A 23,104-nucleotide genomic window follows, 5' to 3' on the forward strand; every position below is an offset into this window, starting at 1 on the left:
TTACATTACCTTTTTCTTTGGGTCAGAAAAAAGCATTAAAATTTCAAGTACAGAATAAATACTGAGGCTATAATTGGATAACTAACTTCTAACTCTCCACCTCACTCCTCGCATGCTATTTTTAGATCATTCTTCTTTTTTCACCCCCATGTCACTACCTACTTCAATTTCACTCCATTTCAGCCTCTACAATAGCTCTATATCTAAGACTTGAAAGTATACTTTGAAAAGAGGAAAATATGCCATTTAAAGAAGTAGGACCAACACTTTCTGAAGCCTTTCCTTTCTACTTCTTCCCCCACAATCTCCTCCCAGTGCTGTTTTTAAGCTCTTTAGGGAACCACCGATGACTATTTCTGCACCATAGACTGCCACTAAAATGACTGCTATAGATCAAAACCTCTCCACATTACCGCCTCACATGGTCTTCTCTGTATATCTTAATTTTGACCATATAGTCTGTGGGGGCACTTTATAGGCATACATACATCAGCAGAGTACTTCCAAATCCCAGACCAAGTTCCCAGACCTGGCACAGACTAAGGCTGAACTGAAACGTAACAGAAAACATCTAAGGGTTATTATGAAATACAGCAAAGAACCCCATTCAATTTAAGGAATTATTTGGTCAATACCACTCTTTAAAATTTTAAGCAGCTGAGGAGTGGAGATGCAGTCACTGTTTATACATATTCACCTCCTACCTGATAGCTATCTTCAACTGAAGCAAGGCATAACTCACATTTGCTGTGTTTAGTATGCCATAAAACTTCTATCATGATTTGTGCCCACAATAGCAAAGCTTGTTTGCATACAGAATTGATATATTGGGGAACAGATGCAGGGCCCTTTCTGTGTTCTTGCCCGAGACCACTAAGTGAGGCTACAGAAGGATGAGGGACAAGTACAACCTCTAAACCACACCTCCACCCTTACTTTCTGTGCAAGCACAAACTCTCTTCAAAGACCTTAATAGGGGTGTGTGTGTTTTGAGTCAGCATTTAATATGTAGTGAAATTTCGCTACATGACAGCAGCCTGACTGAAGTACTTTCTCCTTAACAAACATGAGAACGGTCTCAGAAATGCATCGATCCACCTAACGAAGCCCAACTCAATGTAAGACACTTAACCAGAAACAAACAAAAAGGGACACCCAAACAATTTTTATTTATTTTCCCCTCCGTTTAATGTGTGAGCATTCTTTCCAGAAAACTTCAGAACAAACACAGCTAGAGATGTATCAAAACCCAGGCTACTGGAACTCGGTCCGACAGCGAGATACTTGGAAATCACCAACACCTAGAACACTATGTTTGAACAAGGTTACATCAAGGGTTTTGTTTTACATCCAACACAAGTTGTGCAACATTTCAGTCTCCAACTCTTTGGTCATGCCGACAAAATATTTAAAATCTAGGGTCAAAACTGAAGGAAGGACAATGAATGAAAAGTTTGTTTCAGCAGCTATTTAAGATTCAGAAAGGTTCTGACTGTTTTACTCTTCACTTTTCACTATGTGCTGGCATTTTACTGACCATGAGTACAAGCGTTTCTACACATGCTCTCGTAAAAAGCCTTTTAGTCTACTATGACTTGCAAAACTAACTCTGATTCAGTTGCTAGGAAATACAATGGAAATTGAAAAGGGATGCTGACTACTTAAGTGACATTGCAATTTTCTTTTTCCTGTTTCAGAATCTCAAGATTAACAAAGCTGATTCTCATTATTCAGCTCGGTCCAGATATTATCTTTCTCCATTGAGGAGTCACAAGACAGTTCTCTCCAGCTATCACACGCTTCAGCAGAACTCACCCAGAGATTAATAAATCCTCTAATACAAAATCCCATAGATTAAACACTTCCAGACTTAGTTCTAAACAGCGGTGCCCACAATCCCCTTGTCAGGGCCATGCAGAACCGTGCTATCAGCTACCTTCCTGATGCAACCTCACTCTCCTTTGAGTAGTTCACTGGGCATCAGCTTGGCTCTACTTTCCTGCTTGGTACTTTCTCTTTCAAATGTATCTTAAATGAGACTTATTTATTTACGCTGTTCCTAATGCTGCACAGAGATCAGCTGCACTCATGTACGCCCTATAGAACAAGCCAGGCTCTGTCAATATTTATGCTTTTACTAAGTAATAATTAACTCTGGCTATGTAAATACAGAGTAGTTAACATTGCCATTAACACATATAGAAATTCCATTAAGCTCCATACGGGTGTAATATCCAGGAAAAGCATATAGAACAAGCTGGTCGCAAGAAACAAGGACCTGCAACCACATTGCCATAAAGAGTACCAAAACTCCAGCATATATATGGAAAAACAAATACTTCATACTGAAAAAACACTTCTAAGCAAGCCTGTATTTTAAAAAATGGTCATAGCACCTTTTGCCTTACCGCTCACAAAACCAGATCTTATCTTTTATGCTAGCTTTTGGTAAATGCACTATTTAGACGAGACCATTGGGAAAGCATGTTCCAAAGGAGCAGAAGCTGCTCATAAACTTGAGGAAAGTTCCTCATCCAGCTGGACCCTAATGCTTCTAGAATAAGTAAAATATGCACATTATGCAAGCTCTGAAGGCTGTAGAGAAGCTCAGTCTTTTTTTTTTTGTTCCATCTTTAAGGCTCCATGCAATTTTCTCCTTCCCCTAAAGTTAACCACAAAAACTAATGCCCTATTCTTGATAATTAAACAGTTTCAATGCCAAGTCACAATTACCCCTAAGAAAAAGTTGCTTCATTTACCAGAGACGCAGTTCCACTTCAACCTTCACTTTAAACACGCATATGGACTTCCCCAGTACTGTAAAAGCAGGATCGAGTTTCACCAATACTTTAAATATATGATTTTTTTTTTTTTTTTAATAAAAAGAGAAACGGAAGACTCTCTTCTTACTCGAAGTAAGACTTGTATACTCAACACAGAAACCAGAAAAAATCCATTTACTCCCCTTGACCTTTCTTGGCCAGACTAACCCAATCGCTTTTCCTAAACCACCACAGATACTCGCCAAGGTTAAATATTGGAGTTTAATCATTCAGAAAGTGAAAGATTACGTACCGTAATGTAACAGTCTTTACAGAAACCTCTAGTTGAGCAACAGTTCCAGAAAAAAAAATAATTGTGAAACAAAGTAAAAAGCTGTTCAGAACACCACGTTTCTATTCAGTTCATTAAAAAAAATAAATAAATAAACTTCAGAACCGGGTGCCGAGACCTCATTTCTAGCAAATCGACATTCTCAGGGGCAGCCCACTTTAAAAAATTTCTCCCGAAATAAGAACCACGGCCGAGGAGTTATTAAATGCCAGCACCCCCCGGCCCACGCCTCACGCCGACACCATGACGGAACCGCCTGACAATGTCAGGGCTCGGTCCCGCCGCTGGCCACCCGAGCTGCTGAGGGGGAAAGTTGCGAGAAAAAAAAAACACGCAGGGAACTCAACACCACCGTGCCTCGCCTGGAAAAGCCGGCGTTTTGGGGCACGGGCACCTCGGCAAGTTTCTCCCCGGGGAGGAGGAGGAGGAGCAGGAACATGGCAGGGGGCTGCGCTGAGGGGACCGCGCCGTGAGGGGGGAGCCTCCCCACGCCGCTCCAGGCCCTCAGCCCAGCCCGGTGATCGCCTCAGGACTCGGGGAAGAACCCAAAGTTTCCCCCCAGCTCCCACCGCAGCCAAACGGAAAGTTACCGGCGCGGGGAGGAGGCGGCGAGGCGAGGGCCGCCCGCCCTCCTCAGCTCCCCCCTTCCCGCCGCAGCCCCGCGTGAGGGGCGGCCCCGGAGCCCGCTCGCAGCACCGGGCAGCCCCGCCGAGGCCCACGCCGGCGGCCCCTCACCCTTCCCCGCCGCCTCAAACCCTCCTCAGCGCTCCCCGGCCCGGTGACAGCCCGCCGAGCCCCCCCCACACCACCACCACCCGCCGCGCCCCGCAGCCCTCACCTCAGGCGGGGGGCCGCGCTCCCCGGGGGCAGGGGGAACGGCAGCCGGCGGCGGCGCCTCCTGCCCCCCCGGCGCCGAGGAGCGGGGAGGGAGGGCGAAGAGGCGCAGGGAGGGCGCTGGGTCCCCCTCTCGCCCTTATCGCATGGCAGCGGAGCCCCGCTCGCCCTGGCCGCGCTCACCGCCGCCCCGCCGTGTGGGCGGCTCGGCCGGGATCCCCCCTCCCCTGCGCACCGCCTCCTGCCGCCGCCATCTTGGCTGTAGAGGGGGGGGTGTGGGGGGATGGCGGGCGCCGACTCGTGATCGCGGCGGCGTCGGGATTTTTATTTTTATTATTATTTTTTGATTTTCCTTCCTTGCTCCTCTCCCTTCATCGAGCTCTTCAAGAGGGCTCGATGATGTGGGAGCCCCGGCGCCCAGCTCCCCTCTGAGGGCTCCAGAAGGGGCCCCGGCCCCGCGCCCTTTCCATCGCCCCTCAGGGAGCAGCGAGGCGCCGGCGGCTCCTTCCCTTCAGCCTGAGGGGAAAACAAAACCCCTCGGGTCAGAAAACAAAACCCCTCCAGTCCAAGCCTAAACCACGACGGACCGCTTGCTCGACTCTCCTCCCCCGCTCTGTCCTCCAGCTTCTCCCTCTCCAGCGCCTTTAATTTAGCCAGAAATTAATCTCCGGCCCAAATAGGCCAGTCTCGCTCACCTGCGGTGCCTGTCGGCTGGGCCCAGGATGTCTGGAAAAACAAGAGAAAGCGGGGGATTTTCTGCAGGCTTGATGCAACACACACCAGGTTGTTGCATCAAAGACTATAAAAGAAGCCGAGACAAAAATAATCTTTTAAGAGCGTGCAGCTAAGATTAGTGCAGCATGTCAAGATGTTGCTGAGCACAACAAAAAGAGCCCTGCTGCCTGTACTAATGCACAGAAACACCACTTTCCTGGCATCCCGTGTACTGCAATCCCCATGTTTCAAAATCTTAGACCGATTTGCTATTTTTGAGATAATGTTTAGGGATAGGCTCCAACCATACAATTTTGGCTTTGAATTCAAGCTCCCCTCAGTTATGGATATTTGGCTCGAGGGTTTTGATGTGGCTTGCTATAAAGACAGCAAAGTCAGATATAGTTCTAAATTTTGACTGTAAATGCTTAATGTTCAAATCTACTATATTGGTTTACCTCATCCCTCTTGAAAATATGACTGAATAGGAGACTATGAAAGCAAAAAGTGCACAATATTACTTTTTTCCCCACACTTTTAAAAATAACAAGACTCCTTATAGCAGCAGTGTTGCTCCTCCTACCCCCATGTAGGAAACAGAGCATCTGACACAAGCCAGCCTCGACCCAGGCAGAGGCACCCATGTGCAAGCCTGCACACGCAGACACAGCTTTGTGCTGCCAGCTTTGATTTTTGTGAGCTGAGTCTGACTCTTTTTTGATCAACAGGCAGCATACTGACTAAGGAATGTGTCGACCTCTATCCCAAGCAGGGACTACAAGAACAACATTGCCCATTTCTTGTATTTCTACATAAAGTGCATTTATTGCCACACCCATATGGATATTTTATCTCCCAACAATATACAGTGGAGTCAATAAAGAAATCAAGAACTCAGGACCTCAGTATTTTAAAGCAAGATGGTCTGTGTTCTGTAGGGAGTCCTGAAATTTTGTAGTGCTCTGGTAGAGTATTTTCTAAATCCTATGATAATTTTGGATGGATTTTAATCCTGGAAATGTTTTCAAATAATTAGCAATAATAGAGTCCATATTTCTGCTTGTGTAAATAATTTTGATAATGCAGACTATTCTGTGCTCTTTTTCCGTACTTATTTTTTAAGTGTTCGGTGTTTGCATTCAAGGTTTATGGATTTTATGTTCCATCCTTAGGTAGGAACAGGCCCATAAGGATATTGTTTCAGCTCTTGAATATTGTTTTGGCTGCCTGTAAACTGATGCGAAGTCATTGCACTGATGCATGAATAGTTCATGTGTCGGTGTTTGGATTCCATCGGAATGCCTGTTTCTAATGAAAACTTTAATTTACAGAAACACCATTCTTAAACATTCCATGGCAGTTTTCATAGTTTTCAGCTCACGTAGTATGCAAGTCTTTATGTAGATATCTTTGATTTGCTGTTAATTTATAGCCCAACCTATTTATTTCCCTTCACCAATTCTGTCCTCTTAGGACTTATCTGTATTTAATTACATATTGTGTAAATGTCAACAAATCACAGCCAGGGATGCAGAGCTCTGTGTAAGTCCTGATACAAACATCAAACAAAATAGTTTCTGCCCAATGCTGCCACCACAGCTACCCACACGCATATCTCTGTCCCGTCTTTCTCGTTCTCCCATCTCCCCCTCCTTCTCACCCTATTCCATCAAGCCTCTTCTACTTTCTCCCTGTGACCTGCCTGCTGTTTACTCTCTCTGTTGGCTGCGGCACACTTTCATCCCCAGGTCCCCACTAGCACATTTAATTGTAATGCTCCATTTCATTATTAGCTTGTCAACACCTCTATCGAGCCACCTTTCCTGACTTATATCTAGCTGCAAAGCTTTCCTGCATAGCTTGTCATCAATTTTCCACATTAAGACTCATCTAAAGCCATGTGCGAAAGGGTCTCTGAGCAATAATGACTATAGTGCTGTATTTGTTTCTGAATAAAGAGCAGCATCAGTGAATAGTGTTACTGTACAGGCAGAGACAGATTCACTGTGTGCACAGCTCCTGCAGGCTCGTTGCACAGAAATGTGCCTATGTGTCAGTCCAACAAAGCCTTTCCCTCGGTGGAAACACTGGGGATCTCAAGGCAGCGATCTCTGCATGCATGTGAAGACTGACCCGAAGATCATTAAGTCAACAGAAGTGTTCCTATTAATTCCAGTTAGTGTTGGAGCACATAAGTCAATTAAACAAGTCAACAAACGTGTGTGCTGCAGGTGGGCAGGCAACGTGCACACTGAATGTGGTGTTCTGCTGCCTCTCAAGTGCAGGGTGGAGCGCTGTCAGTCCGATTTAGCTTCCCCAGGAGTGCGGCTAGGGAGACTCCCAGGGTTTCGAGGACTGGCAACCACGGAACCATTTTTTTCCATGTTGCAACCCCTGGATTTCTAGTTTTTGGTACTAAAGTAAATTTCAAAGCATGGTTTCACTTATTTTTAGTGCATTTTACACATGGGTAAACTGAAGCAAGGCAGAGAACAAGTGGCAGATGGTCAGGGACAGTGCCAGGAATGGAGTCGAGAACTCCTCTGTCCTAGGACATGGTTTAAACAGACTTTGTCCCAGGATTCTGAGATTTGGCTACTTATAATTGACGAGACATCAGCAGTGCTCAAAAAGAAAAAAAAAAGAAAAGAAAGAAAAGAAAGAAAGAAAGAAAGAAAGAAAGAAAGAAAGAAAGAAAGAAAGAAAGAGAGAAAGAGAGAAAGAAAGAAAGAAAGAAAGAAAGAAAGAAAGAAAGAAAGAAAGAAAGAAAGAAAGAAAGAAAGAAAGAAAGAAAGCTATCATTATTCCCAGTATTTCCTGGCTTCCACAGACAAAACTATTTTAGTTTCTTAAGTAATGAGTCTGGGGCTTAATCTGGCCATTTTCTTACCAATTTTATTCCTTTTGAACTTATTTGGCTGTGCTATGTGCTATGTGTGCTATGTGCTAAGTGCTCTGTGCACTGCTCATCCACGTCTCTTTGGGGGAAGAACGAGGCTCCAAAAGAACTCAGCAGAAGAGACATGACATATCTGTAACCTTGGTAAAAATAACTGTAAAGATAATGATAATGGATAATTATAAACCCATGTAACTGGCAAAACAACACTCTGCATTTCAGAGGATGGATGGCCTTACCCTGTCCAGTAACCCACTTTATGATACAGTAATGGATCTATATCCGGAGGCTTATGCAATGAAATGGAGCCTTTGGCAAGCTGGAATCACACTGGAAATGAAGCAACATTTTCTTTCTTTTTTCTTTTTTTTTTACAACATGCATATTTGAAAATCTGGAACTTAACCCTTTTGACATAAAAAGACTGTCCCAACTTTGAATAATTAAATTCTAAGGCAGATTATGAAATAAGAAAGTATTTAAATATTGTGATGCAGCAATACAGCGGTGCAGTTACCCTTCCTTTTCCTGCTTCAACTGTAGTCTTTCTGAAAAGCTTTTGCACTCCAGGGAAACTACTGGCTATAAATTATAAAAGAGGCAATCGAATATCATGCATATATGCAAAAAAGAAGCCTCAGACCCTTTTCTAGATAAAGAACTTACTGAAGCAGCTAAAAATATGGGGAAGCGAAGCAAACATGGGGCCTGATCCAAAGGCCACTGAGCTCAGTGGAAGCACTGCAGGGAGGTTCATTAGGCATCGGAGTTGTGTATGTCAGGGTTTGCAATCCACAAAATGTAAATAAAGAATTTTGTTGTATATGAGCAAGGATAAAGTTTAATTGTAGTGTCTAGGCATTCCACTTAGATAAAATGAGCAGATTTTTCTCCAGCAGGTAGACTTGCTCAGCAAGGATTTACTGCCAATATTTATGTGGGAGTTTGTAGTCCCAAAAGCAGAGAAATGCTGGGAAACAAAAACGAAGGAAAACTTACCCAAAGGGAGGAGACCCAAATGTTCCTGAGTCATTTCTATAAACAAAAAATGTATGCAAAGTTATTATCATTTTTCAGTGCTGTGTTGCTTCCTCAGAGTATCCAAGTGTACATTTCAAGATTTAAAGCTGTGCAAGATAAAGTTTTCCTCAGCAAATGCTAAATCTGTTCACAAGGCATTGCAGCAATGCAGCTACTATCAGATATCCAATGAAGGAAGCCCATCAGATGGCCATTGGTATTAATTGGTGAGAAAACAATTAACACTGAGCTTGGATGTGTCTCTGTGTGTAGGGGTATCAAGCAAGTGATGCCATACCTCTTCTCCTGTTAGAAGGCAAATTTGTATGTACAGCTGGGGAATATTTCTGGAGTGGCTCTTCCTGTAGACACTGGGAGCTCTGAAACAAACATTTGCAGGAGATTTTTTGAGAATGGGACAGCAGAGAGGTTGCTTGAGGATAGTCCAAGTCCTAACACATGTAGGAAAACAACCTGTTGCCTGGTCCAGCACTAACCCACTTTAAGTATTGCTCTCATCATTAAAACAAGGTAAAAAGAAAAAAAAAAAAAAGCTTCTCTTTGTGGAGCAATATCAGGAAGGAAATTATGCATGCAGATTTGCCAGCAAAAATAACAGCCTCAGGCTGTAAACGTACGCACTGATACTGCTGTTTTGTTGCTATTTTCAGCAGCCCCTGTACCCTCAAGGGTGAGAGTAAGGACTTAACTGTTATCGCTGCTGTTCATGCATCACCCTTAGAGGTTTGATTTGGACTCATGCTCTTTGGCCCAGCTGGAGATGATTTCCACAAATAGCAGTCTTTTCTCTGAATCAGTCCAATTTATCACCCAGAGTCACTCAGTGTGATGCTGTGGTGCTGTGGGTACCTTCTCTCACACCAGACATACAACCACTTTTGGTCACTTACAGATCTAGGTTCCTTGGTTTTTGTACTTATATAGTCCAAATAATTCCATTCCATGTATCTAAACACGCCCCACTACTTAGTTCAGGCCCTTGTGTAGTCCTGCTGTTTACATTTTTTGTATTTTGTTCCAAAGATCACTCATAGCACGATGGGTTAAGTGAAGTATATCTATCTGTTAACCACTTCTCAGGGGTACTATTAGGCTTAATTAATGTTTGTAGAACATTATTGAGATTCTCAAGAGAAACAGCTATAGAAGTGCAAAGTATTATAATTAATTTAAAACTATTTAATTTTTGAGTAATGGGATAACAACACTTAAACTGAGATTCTCCAATAAAAACTAATTTATTTGATTCTTAGACAAACACATTCTGCAATCTCAGTTTCCTATTACTACTTCTGCTGTATGACGCATTTTGATTTTTATTATCCTTTGACATACCCAGGCACATAATATAGTTTTCTTTAGTTGAGGAAACACATATGGAAGTCATGTTAAAATAAAGCAAACCACCAAAATAATTAAGTTAATAAACTCAAAAACAATCCATGACACCATTTGCCTTTAATTTTTCAAGTATTTAAACCATAAGGCCTATAATTAACATTATGGAATAATTTCCATATTTATTTATAAGGCATCTCATTTACATAAATAACCATTATCTGGAAATAAAACTAGATCATTAAAATTCAGAAAACCGACAAGTCTGATTGAGATCTGTCAAGACGCACCAAGGAGATTTTTTACACTCCCTGTCTGAAACCGTTCCATGAGAAAAACTCTGCTCCTGAACAAGCTTCAACAGGACACTGCTTTAGAAATATGAGCAGTGCTTCATACAAATGACATCAGCAAAAAGAACAGTTGTTTTGTGCGGTGCGAAAACATTGGGTCACTCTTCTCCCTAACTGTTGTGGAGGGTTTCCAAGAAATGCATCTGACACATCTGCACTGAAAATCTGACCCAAATTGTAGCTGATGTTCTCATAACACAGCTCTACTGCTTTTCTGAAACTCTATAGCACTTCAAAACGATTTTTTCTTTCAAAATGCTTTCAATCCTTTCAGTACTTTCAATACTTCCAAAATCTCGTATCTAGTCAGAAAACACATCATGCAGAAAAGAGGAAAAAATGGCACTTCAGTATTTCGTTTGCAAGCTAGATTCATAATTCCTTGACTATTAGGTAGAGGTTCACAGGTATTTAAAAAATGTGTCCTGACTGAAAAAATGCATCTCAGGCCCTGCTGTCATCGACTTTGTCCTTCAAGATACAGAAATTTCATTATTAGTATTTTTGCTACATAGAAATAAGACTAATTTTTAAAAAGCTACAGCTATTTCAGAACATATTAAAAATATTGTAATTGCACTGTTAAGACAGACCTGTGTTTTTTTGTGCATAAGATGCTTTGAAGTGTAAGTGCAAGCCCACCAGAATAAGGAAATACACCATAGCCAACCCTATTTGGACAATTGTCTTACAAATTCCTAAAGAATGGAGGTTGGCTCAAGTACTGAGCCATGAGGATTTCATCTCAATATTTTTAGTATCTGTTATTTTATCTTGGGTACTTTTAAAATCTGCATCACTCTCCAATTCCTCTCCTAATTATCTGAAACTCTTCTCTTCTCTAACTGCTTTGGAATGTTCCCATACGTTATTACAACTACTTGCCATATTATACTGGACCTTAATTATCCTCATCTATCCATTGGGCTAGGTAAGCATGTAGTTTAAAATGTGAACAACTGCTCAGAAACAGAGGTAAACAGAGTAACAACATTAAATCTCACCAGTGAGTCACCACAGATATAGGTCACATTGAGTTTCTGCCATTTTCTGAGCTCGCTGAGGGTTTGGTCCAGCTTGCCTAAAGGAGAAAAAAAAATATTAAAAAATCTGCTTCTAACCTCAACAGAGCCCTCACACAAGCAGAACTCTCTTCAGTATTTATGTTTGTATCCATCTTCCAAAACAGTTCTGCCACCTTCAACATGAACATTTAGAGGAGATGAACACTTTCTTAGCACCCAGTCTGCAGCCTGGAGCTGACAAAGGACAGGAGATTGAATGCAAACCAATGCACCTTGAGAAAAAAAAATACAAAACCTCTTTGTTTAACCCAAGCTATCCCAAGTCTTACATTGGGTCTGCTCCATCTCAGCCACTTACAAGTCAAAACAGCAAAAGAGGGAAAGTGACGCATCTGATCCATACCCTTCATACCATGGGGAGACTCTGCTGCAGCGGTGATGAGTTCTATATGTGAACGCCAGAAGAAATAACTGTGGATTCATTAGCGACTGCTTGATCACCTCCTTGAAAAAGTATGGCCAAACATTGATGTAATGTGAGTAATTCACTTAACTGAGTTTGAATTTGACTCACAGTGACAGCATAAAACTAACTTAATGTATGGCGAATTCTTTAAATCATGGCCTGACTCGTAATACAAAAAAGAATACTTCCAGTATAAATAATGAGGTTGGAGGAAATGTCCTTGGCAAGTCAATTTGTTCCATGCTGCTGATGGTTCCTGTTAGTGACAAGGATTTTTTTCAAGAAGGAAACAATGGAAAACAGATGCAAAAGCGTTTACCAGAAGGCTGGGGAATGGCAGCTCTTCCAAAATGTCAAGCGTGCAGACTAGAGTCAATTTAAAAGAGAATTAATTATTTAAACTGAATTAATTTGACTACAATGAAACCCTGTTAAGCCATCTCATCCATCCCCCTTCCTACTGTGTTATCCTTTACAGTCTAATTCTAAATACTGATCTCTATTTTCAAACGCTTCAGCTGACAATCCACTTACCCAGTCACAGTAGCAGTATCTTGATTTTTGACTATCTTTACCACATTCTTTCCAGGAACTAACCCAAAGAATTGTGCTCGCCTGCTCCCCATTCCCAACCTCAGCCCCCAGTTTATACGAGTTTAATCCCCTGGTCCCATTATTTCTCCTTTTCCCCTTTCAGCATTGTACCTGTTGTGGTGTTTTTCCAGATGCTTCAAAGAAAAGATTCATCAAATGCATATTTTGCCTGCAAATCTGTGTGTTTCATGAAGTCCCTCAATATCTTCACCTTCAACAACAACTCCCTTCTGCTTCTTACGTTGTCTTGTCTTTGCTCGGCTCTGGGGAAAGGCAAAAGACTGAATTTTAGGTCTACAGCTTTCTGTTAGAAGCTCATTTTTTCAGAAGAATTACCATGCCTGCCTCCCCTGGAACCAGTCGTACCAAAGTGCTTCATCTCCTTGGAGGATTTGGCCCCCTGTATTTTGTTGTAATACAAATTATCAGCACCAGAAGGACTGCGTGAGGAATCCCAGTGTTCGCATTTTCCATGTCAACTCTGCTTGTGTGGACTCCACAGATTTGCAATGCTGTCAACATTTTAAAAGCAGCAGTAAGGGTCACCTAGTGCTCTTTTTCCTTGAGAGCATTATGTGAAACGTGGCAAATGCCAGCAGAGCCACTGTGGCTCCAAAACCTTTTGTCTCCCACAGGGCCATGTACAACCAGGTCTGCCAGCGGTAGACCAAAGCTGTCACTTTGATTTCCTGCTGCACCAGTTCCTACGGCCAGAGGAACCATTCCAAAACTGTCCTTTTCTGTTACTGTTAATGTTTAAACCTTAAAGCAAAGCCACCTGTGCTTGGATTTATGTAAAGTAAATTTCTTTATTTGGATTTCATAAGGGAAGAAGAACTATAGTCTATTAAGCAATAAACCTAATTGCCCTAGGTCTTGCCTGTACTGGGAATGCATATCAATTTAAATGCATCAGTGTGAAAATCAGTTTTATTAAACTAGCTCAAAGCCCAAGTTTAGACAGAACACTGTTTTAACACTTGCATATAGTAATTCGTATTAAAGTTATAGTTTACAGTTGCTAATAACTAATAAAAACAGGAATTAAAGCAGTTGATGTGCACCCGTATTACTGAAAAAAATGTTTAATGTTACTTATTTTTTAAACTGATTGTTAAGAACTCTGTTCTATAGCATATTCAAGGCCTTGGAGGAATACAGTTGGTTGGGATACACTGCTCCTCATTTCTTGGTGTACTAGAAAAAACATGCAAAATATGAACATATGGAAGCCAAACGTAACATCTTCACTCTGCCGTTCCACAAATGACGTGAGCTGAAGTCAATGAATCCCAGCAGATGCTAATTCTATTTATTTTTATTTTTTTTTAAAACCAAAGAATGCAATTATCATCAAGCATGGCAACTATTGTTCAGTTGGTGTAACCTAAATGCATCGCATGGGCTCTTCTCTGACAACTGCCCCAGTTGGAAGGGCAGGCCTAATGTAAGTGGATCTTATGGGAGGTTTAATGAGTAACAGTTCAGTAATGTTATTTATTTTAGTCTTTATAGAGCCATGGCAATGTACTGTTTCTTAAATTATTTTGTACACTGCTGTTTTCTTGTTGTAAGAGGGGTATGACTAATGTACATGCTGAAAAATTTGAGGGAGTTCTTAGAAACCATAATATTTTGCTTGATCATTCATAACCAAATACGTAAGGAACCATTCACTGTATCGCTCTTGCGCAGCTTGTATTAGATCTCCATAGTTACACTTGGCATAACAAGTACAAAAAAGAAGTGCCTTTGCAGGGCTGATAAGCAGACAGGAAGTAAGTGAACATCTGCTACAGCTTTAGTTGGTTTTGCCTTCAGCAGCTGATGAAAAACTTCGGTCCCTGTATTCGACGTACATTGTGCTTGGCCTTTGACACCAACAGCTGTTGAATAGAAGATGTAAAATATTACACCTACAGAAAAGGAGGTGCATTAGTAGGAGTACTGGGATATTTAATGGATTTTTTTCTTTCCATTTTCTGATCACTGGAAACACTGGACAGCAGACACTTGCAGATAGAATTATCTCCTGAAGGTCAACCACTTCCTATTTTACATTTTTTTTTTATAATGTTGTGTTTTCCTTTCCAAAACTGCTTTGTTTTGTTTTGTTCTCTTTTAAACACCACAACAATTGCACCATATACTGAATAGTAATTATAACCATCATAATCATCGTAAGGAAACCATGTGCTTCCCTGAATCAGGGCTGGGGCTTCCAACCCAGACAATCTGTCTTCTGGTGGCAGAACAGCCCTTCTAGAGCCTGGACAGCCAAGGAACAGAGTTATACAAATAAATATCAAATAGCTCACAGCAAGCTTTTTCTTTGTTTAAAGAAAGAGCTATTGAACATATTTTTTGAAAAATGAGTTCAGCCACACAGTGCAGATTCTCTACTCGTGTATACGGAGGAAGTCTCTGCTCCAGATAATTCAGGCACTTCTCCACCTACATCGTCTTTTTATTTCTACCGAAAACTACTAACAGAGAACAAGTGACAGTGGTGTATTTCTTAGAGCGTTGAGGCCCATGTACTGTAAATGCATCTTTACGTACTTCCTCTGAGATTGTAAATTTCCCTAGGAAATTACAACAGTTGTGATGAAATCCTATTTACCCATACATGGTAGATCCTTTGGGTCTGACGCAACTAAATGAGAATGGGTTTCAGAGTAACACTGGGAAAGATGAAGACACTACTCCAGAGTTATGTAAATGGAGGAGAATTTTGCCCAGAAATTTCATGTTCTGTGCTTTGGAGTTGTATGCAGTTTGTTACATGTTCTATTCCCAAACTGCAGATGGATGCTGTTTTGCCAGAAAATAAATGAAATACAAAGATGACTTCAAACATTTGCAGAAACTGTGCTGACACTCAAAATAAAGAAACATCAAGTAACTTTCCTAGTGAGATCATAAAAGCAGCAACACAGTGATCAAAGCATGAAAACAAGCCTGTTACTCCACCCCTAATGCAAGATGCTGTCTCATATCTAGGACCAGGAGCTTGCTTGGCACAGAGATGTTCAGACAGTCTACAAGTAGAGCATATGAGGCAGTATATTTAAATAGTTAAATGAGGAAAAATCCACAAAGACTGTTGATTTAAACCCATGAGACTGGTAAATGACTGTCTCAGGTTATTATTGCTTAACACCAGTAGTAGTAGTAGCTCAATTTGGTAGAGCTCTACCATAACCCTGTGTATTCTACACACACAGAACACCAGATTACATTTCCCCTGAAGTGTGTACACTCACATGGGTAAAGGAAAACGAAATGAAAACTACTGAATTTATTTCTACTAGTAGCAAATGTCTTCAGATTTCTGTGATATTGGAGGGGTTGGTTGTATTAAAACAAAAGGAGCGTTGGGACATGAAAATAGTCAATATAAAGCAGGAACGGCTGCACTATTTTCATTATCATAATGTTATTATTTCCTGGATTTCACAGAGAGCAGACTTTTTTCCAACTGTATTCATATAAGAATAATTAAATATCTGTCTTGAACTGTGTGCACATTGCGTCTAACCAGCTTGGAAACGTGCCAGAATGTAAAGCAATCTTTAGGGGAATTGCAGAATCAATACATCAATTCCCATTAATTCAGTGTCAGAGGAAACAAATCTGGACCTCTCTGAAGCTGGTGCATTCCCTGCAGAGATTTGCTAGAATAGGCAGCTTCTGTCTGCCTGCCTTCGCTGTGCCCTCCAAACACCAGAAAGCAGGCTCAGAATGGGGGAAACCCGGCCTGGCTACAAAATCTAATTAAGCCAGTTTTAGTAACCCAGGCTCCTGGCCAAGTTGTTCACAAACTCTTACCAAATCCAAGCCAATCCACAACTCTACCCCCTCCACTGCACTGGGCTCCTTGTTGCTCCTGGTATCCCTGGAGTAAATCTCCTCTCCAGAGTTGAGCACATCTAGACAAGCTGAGAAGGACCTCTTTTCAGTCTGTCAAAACCATAAAGCATAATTCTGCACAGTGATGACACAATATTAATGAATAATCATAATTGATACTGCATTTTAAACCAGACAGAATCCTTGATCAATCCAAGCTCCATAAAATGTGCTGTGCTCCAAACATCTTGCACAGTTTGCTTACTGCACAGCTGGCTGGTGAGAAAAATCTTGTCCCAGGAGGTTTGCTCAGGCACATGAAACACATTTTTAGCATCCCAAAGGTGCGCATACTCACAGAGCTGAGAGTGCAACCTGCCTGACAGCAGCTTTCCAGAGAAAGGAGCAGGAAAGAGGCAATAGGTGATGAGATTAGCCCCAACGGAAGGAGACTCCTGCTTGGAATATCAACACATCTTTCCAGTCTCTCTCATTGCGACCATTTGTGCTTTTATCAAATTTGCAGTTTGCTTCTTAAGCTACGGGACCAGATGGCTCCCATGCATAATGCACTGAATCATGGCAAGGCTTGAGGTATTTGTTATGTACAACAGCAAACACACGCGCTGGACCAGGTTACACTCTGTCACAGCTAGCATATGGTGCAGGCTGCATATGGATGGTGCTGCAGCAGGTATCTATATATACATACAGGCGGAAGATTGGAGTATCTTTTCTTCTCGCAGGTTGTCAGGAAAATGACTGTCATACCTTCAAAACAAATAGCAAGAAATAGAGGCAGTAATATACCACATGGCAGAGGACAGATGCTCGGCACTTCCCGTGATGCGCAACGCCTGATGGCAAGGAATCCTGACAGGCCAAGGACACGAGGCTCTTGATCCCCCTCTGATTTCCCCTTGCAGCCCGTGACTAAGCTGGTGCTGACACTTCTTTGGTGCCTATTTGCAAAGCCAATAGCTGTGGGCAGTATTTCTGCCCATGAAGCACCTGGGAGACAAAATCATTGTTTGAGAGCATCTTTTTCTCCGGCATTCTTTAAATGGAAATAAACCTGATTTTGTCATCACTTGCATCATGCAGGTTTGGGTTAAGTTCAAGATGTGACACCCCTGTGCATCTAAAGTGAATGAGAGGGGAATTTGCAAAAGCAACAATCACCACTTGGCAGAGGGTAAGCCTACAGAGGGTTTATACAGTATGAGATTTGTGCTTCTGCAACAAGACCTAGAAAATAACCTTGTCGTCATCTCTCACCGAAAAATTACAAATACCCCTTTCTGAGCACTGAAAGACGTGAAATGAAAAATACTTTCTATATATCTACAGAGATGACTGTTTCAGGGAAGTTAAGATTGCCGTGGTGAGACTCAGTGCGAGCAACAGATCCCAGGGTGGCTGAGGGATGTCCCAAGCAGCATGACTTCACCCACTGCATGTGCTCTGGGTTGCACAACGAAGGAGCAGCCAAGCAGCTTGACGGTGGCTGCGCTCCACCCCAACTATTTTCTGGGATGAGAAAATTATCCTTTGGCTGTTTTACAGCCTGCTTTTCTTGGCATATATTTGACATGCCCTCCGTGTTTGCAGTGACAGGACACCTCGTGAGCGGGTGCTGTGCTGGCCTTTGCAGACAGGCGCGAGTGCTGGCAGGCAGCAGGAGCCCATCAAGGACTGGAACGGTGACCAGGAATGTCAAAATTGCAGCCTGAGCGGAGCGGCTGTGATTAAGGACACATTTTGCTACCACCTTTAAGGTCAGCATTGGGCTCACTTTAGCAGTCCTATAAATAGCAGCCCAAGGTTGACCTAGGAGAGGATTTGGCTCTGATGGACATTGTTTAGCATTCCCAGGAGAGGAAGGCAGATTCTTTTCCCTTTTCTTTTCCAGCCCCTAACCTTGAGTTGGTCTCTGTGGGAAACGTTAGTGGCATTTGCCAAAAGAGCTGCCACCGTGAGCCAGATGTCCTGCTGTTGCATAAACCGTACGTACACGTTGCTTCAGCCTGGAAACCCAGACCTAATTCCACAAAAACTCGAACTAATTTCTCACTGGCAAAATTAGGAAATAGATAAATAAATAAATAAATAGAATTGAGCCTAATTACTTGAAAACAGTAGGACACCTAGTGGATTTATAAGGGATATATTTGGGATTATGAGCAACATTTTGTCACTTTCTTGGCAAAACCGATTATGAACATATTTATGGAGGAATCATTGAAATATCAGGGTTTCCATTTAATGAATTAGTCTTGTTATAGCTGTTACAGCCTCCAGTTTGCCTCAAGAAGTTATTGCACTCTATGAAAAAACAATGAGTATTGTTTGAATGACTTGAAAAAAATAATTATGGGGAACTGGATGGTTCCCAAAGTCTGCGAGCAGGAGGAAGGGTATTCTGCCAGATCAAAGGCATCCCAGTTGTTCCATCTGACAGCTCTCTAATGATTTTAATGAGCAAAGTTTTATAGCCTCAGCCTGGCTCCCTGGATAATTTGTAGAGCTTCATAACGAGCATCGCTATGCTGAGCACAGCCAGCCAGCTCTGCTGGTTATTTCAGCAGTGAATGAACTGGCCACAAAAGTCAGACTGCCTCCTTCCTTCCCAAGGGCTGACCCTTTGAATCCAAATTAGAAGGTGATGGGCAGCGTGATAATGCTTGCACTACTGTCCTCTACATTGTGTTTGTCTGGTAGCGACAATCCTATTAAATATACAAACAGCAAGAAGATTTTGGCCTTAGGTAGGAAATAAAATCCTGTCGCAGGTCAGTAAGACTGAGATTTTGAGCCATGTCTCAGAAATTATATCTTGGCCAGCAGTTACCTTGGAGCTGCCAGTATTATCTTGCTAATTTGTCTCTGGAGGCAACAGACAGAGACAAGGAGATATGCATCGAGTCCAAAATGGATGCAGGAAGCTGATGACTTCATTCTGACAGTCATCACAAGAAACACCAAGTCACTGAGTCTCCTGTGTTCGATTCTTGTTCCCCAAGGGTGCAGAAGATATTCCTTCTCTTCTGCTTACTGTAATATTGGCCTAACAAAAAAATGCTTCCACAATGTTAATTTTTCTAGAGCTGCTCCCTTCCCACTCTTTCTTCAGTGCCGTACGGACCCCTGGAGAACAGCTAAACCAGGATGAGGTTTGACATTGAATAGGTTGACATTCAGCTCCAGATCCTTTGTTATTCCAACTCCATGGTTAGGAAAGAAAGGGCTGACTTATAGGAAATATTTTTGATTTGGTCTATTTCTATTAATATGAGCTGTAGAACTACAAAAAAAAAAAAAATAATAATAGAGCATGTACTGGAATTCAAGTAATTATCGTCAGAAAAATCAACTCCACACATTTTTATTGCTACTACCGCTGGCAAAGAAAAATAGAACTCCTTGTACATCATAAACCCTTTAATTTTGTCCAGAGTTTTTTTTAAAGAGTTTTCTTCTTATTACTTCTGTTGATCTATTTTACGTTTGAAGTTTGTTTTTCAGACTGACATGTCAAGCTAAGGGTAGTGAGTGCTAAGAGTCTGCTTTTCTCTAATTTAGCAGCTGGATTGGAAAGCTTGAATTATCTCTGAATAATTGCAATGATTCATGGCTTGTTAGAAAATTGCAAAGTATTGATTGGATTTTCCCCTCAGGAAATATTTCTCCTCTGATAGAACTGAGTAGGTTGTGGGGCTTTGCTTTTGTCCTTCCTGCCTTCTGCCCTGGGAAGCCAGTGGCTCCTTTCATCTGAGAAATGGGAATGTGGGTCAACAGCCATTCAAGGACAGGTTTGAGACATTGCAACTTCCAACTCCAAATCTTTCGCTGTGCTTTGCAAAGTGATGGGCTTTGCAAACTGCATGTGGGGAAGACAGAGACAGAAGAGATGGGACCAGCAGCAAATGCTGTCCATCCTTGTTTCTTTTTCTTCTATTTCCATGGCAAATCCAGCTGGTGTTTCCTGCAGAGAAACCATGACCTCATGGGAACGCTACAAGTACTGAAGGTGGTGGTTAGATTTGTCTTACTTTTATTCACCCAGGATTTCTCTCAGGAGCTGGTTACAGGAGAGAAATGGAAGGATGAAGTGAGGTTGTACGGAAGGATCCTGATGCTCAGTGCCTGGGGCTGAGCAGCTCTGAGTTGATAGCCCAGCACACATCTGCATGTTAATGGTGCTGCCGAGGCAAAAGCTTGGGACTTTTTGGCAGCTGCTCTGTGAATTTCCAGAACAGAACTGGAAATACACAGTTATGAGTATGACCTCTGCTTCTTTTTGTTAAATTGAGCATCCAACTATCATTCCTTGTCTCTGCTCCAGTTCCTTGGAATGTGCTGCCTCTACAAATGGTTGTGTCCAGGCACAAACTGAAGAATTATGAGAGAGCGCTAATTCAAGGTTTGCAATGAATTTAGTGTTCCCGCAAGGATGACACTAATGGCAATTAATGCAGCAGAAATGCCAGTGCTGAATGACTTTTCTCACATTAAAAGCTGTCAGTCCCAGAGCACACAGTCCTCTGTTATTTCAGGCCTGACCTCTGCTTTTTGGCCATGTTTCAGCTGCGCAGGAGGTGTCCCAGACCATCCCATAACAGCAGCAGCATGATTCAGGAGGGGGGCACAAAGAAAGAGCAGAGCAGCCAGAAACTGTCTTTGCTGACAATGACATTTCCTGAGGGTTTGTATATTCTCATCTGGGGCTTGCCTGAGCAGGAGCAAAATTAACCCAGGGCTCAACAGAATATAAGCCTTTAACCTCATGCACTGCTGTCAACTGACTGCTGTTTGGATCTGTATTTCCTTCTGCTGTTTCAGTTTTGCCTCTCAGCTCTGTGAAGAACACATTTAATCAAAACAATCAAATGCATTAACCCGTCTTAGCTGGAAATAGCCCCTGCTGCTGCTCATACACATGGCAACCCGTGGAAATTTCTGTGTTACATGGTGCGCAAAAAAATGTCTCTGCTTCTTAATGTCTTAAGTTCAACAAGTGATAACGGTAGAGCAATGTATTGAGACCGTGATTTTCAGTTCAGCCAGAATGTAGGATGAAATGGTTCCAGCTAAGGAACATCTGCAATTTGGTGCAAGAGGAAGTAATACTTACACATATGAAAAACGTAAATAAAGGGTGTTTCACAGCTCCCATATGACAAACAAAACCCCAAACACAAAAGTGAGAGCAATTTTTACAAAAGGATAACTAAAAATAGTTAATCTGTGTTATTTAAATATTACTTGAAACTAGTAGCATTTCTGGAGGGTAAAACTAGGCTTGAAAAAGTCATGTTTGTTAATGACAAAGTTCAATAGAGGACTGCAAATAGGATGTGAGATGGAAACTTTAACTACACAGCTATAAATATACCCCAGCCTTTACACATCTCAGTGCACAACTCAGATCAGTAGAGTAACCTCTGAAAGTGGCAGAAGCAGGAGCAGCACCTTCAGACTCTAGCTTTTGGGTGTTCACCAGCTTTGGGTGTTCTAGATTTGGGGAGTTCACCGGGAGATAAAAAGGATTGATCCAAGCCGTGCGGGATCTGCTGGGGACTCGCTGGAGGCCTGTGGTAGCACAAGGGGTGAGCCCGGTCCGTGATGCTCCTTCCTAAATTCTCTGATGTCTGAGTGGGGATTCGGTTGCACCCTGTGTATCTTCATTATGAGTGTCTTGTTTTCTTCACTCGGAAGCTCTGAGGCAGCGTGAAGCATTTTTAAGTGGAAAGGATCAGGTTATGGCTCATTATCATCCCAGCAGACGGTAACTGATGCACAGCGCTGCTGCGGGTGCCTGGGGGTTTCTTTCCTCACACAGAAATGACAACGTGGCCACTGGCTGCCGAGATGGCTAACATACTGCCGCTGCTCGCGGCAAGCCACTGGAAACAGAGTGAGGTCTAAAGGCCTTGGTTTAATCATCTGGGCACCACTGCTATTTTTATCCTTTCTATTTAGGCCTCCAGCCTGTGCCAGTGGAAGCTGACAACAAAGCTGACATCTCTCCTGGCGCAGGGCAGACGAGGGGTACTGGCTCTGAGGACGGAGAAGCCAGCGAGCAGCAAGGCCATGGTGGGCTAGGGGCCTGTTGTTCCTCTGGGTGCTGGAATGGGAAGAAACCTGGCTATCCTGGTGCAAACCATGAGGGAGTGAACCCTCCCTCTTCAAGTTGCCCTGGGGCAGAACTGATTTCTCTTCAGATGAAAAGAAAAACGTTTTCCCCACCTAAACGCAGATATATGTCTATATATGTCTTTTTCTGCTTCCGCCTCCTTCAGAGGTTAGCTTTGCTGTATTTTTCCATGTTCTTCTTTGACCGTGCCACAGACAAATCATCAAGTCTTACCTCTTCAGTTGTCTCAGACCAGTGCTTCACCTGCTGCCACCTCTGCCTGGTCCCTGAGGCCATGTTTCGTGCCTCATGAACCCAATGAGCTTGTTGATTCCTCATACACAAGAGACGCCTCCGTATCAAGTGCTGTTGGCTTTGAACGCTGCTCTTGCCCTGGGTGTGGACAGAGCTGTGAGACCTGGAGGACTCTGCTAACCCACCCCAGTTTTGGTGGGGCTGCAGACCACGCTGGGGCCTTCTCCCTGTGGAAGGAAGCCCCTGTGGTGCTGCCACTGGCCCATGATGGCGGGAGGACGGTGCCCATGCCTTGGCTGGGTAAAAGATTCAACCACAAGAAGTCATGAGCTGCGTGCATTCCTTCAGAAGCCCACAACGGAGCGGAGAAAGCAGCGTCGTGCCCATTGTTACGGCACACAAAAGAACCTGGGGGGGGGGGGAAGAAAAAAGAACACCTCAGGTTCCACCGAGATTTGAACTCGGATCGCTGGATTCAGAGTC

General features: G+C 42.7%; 1 protein-coding gene across 3 annotated transcripts in view; it reads right to left on the reverse strand.

The window, feature by feature from the left end:
- Window positions 1-4,136, reverse strand: part of DENND4A (DENN domain containing 4A) — a 50,925-nt gene extending 46,789 nt beyond the window's left edge. For all 3 annotated transcript variants that reach the window (XR_014618753.1, XM_084293399.1, XM_084293398.1), the window contains exon 1: window positions 3,953-4,136. The gene's annotated coding sequence lies outside the window, so the exon portion shown is untranslated. The remainder of the gene's footprint in view (window positions 1-3,952) is intronic.
- Between the last annotated feature and the right edge of the window lie 18,968 nt (window positions 4,137-23,104).

The sequence above is a fragment of the Netta rufina genome (assembly GCF_964035555.1).
Source record: "Netta rufina genome assembly, chromosome: 11".
NCBI lineage: Eukaryota > Metazoa > Chordata > Aves > Anseriformes > Anatidae > Netta > Netta rufina.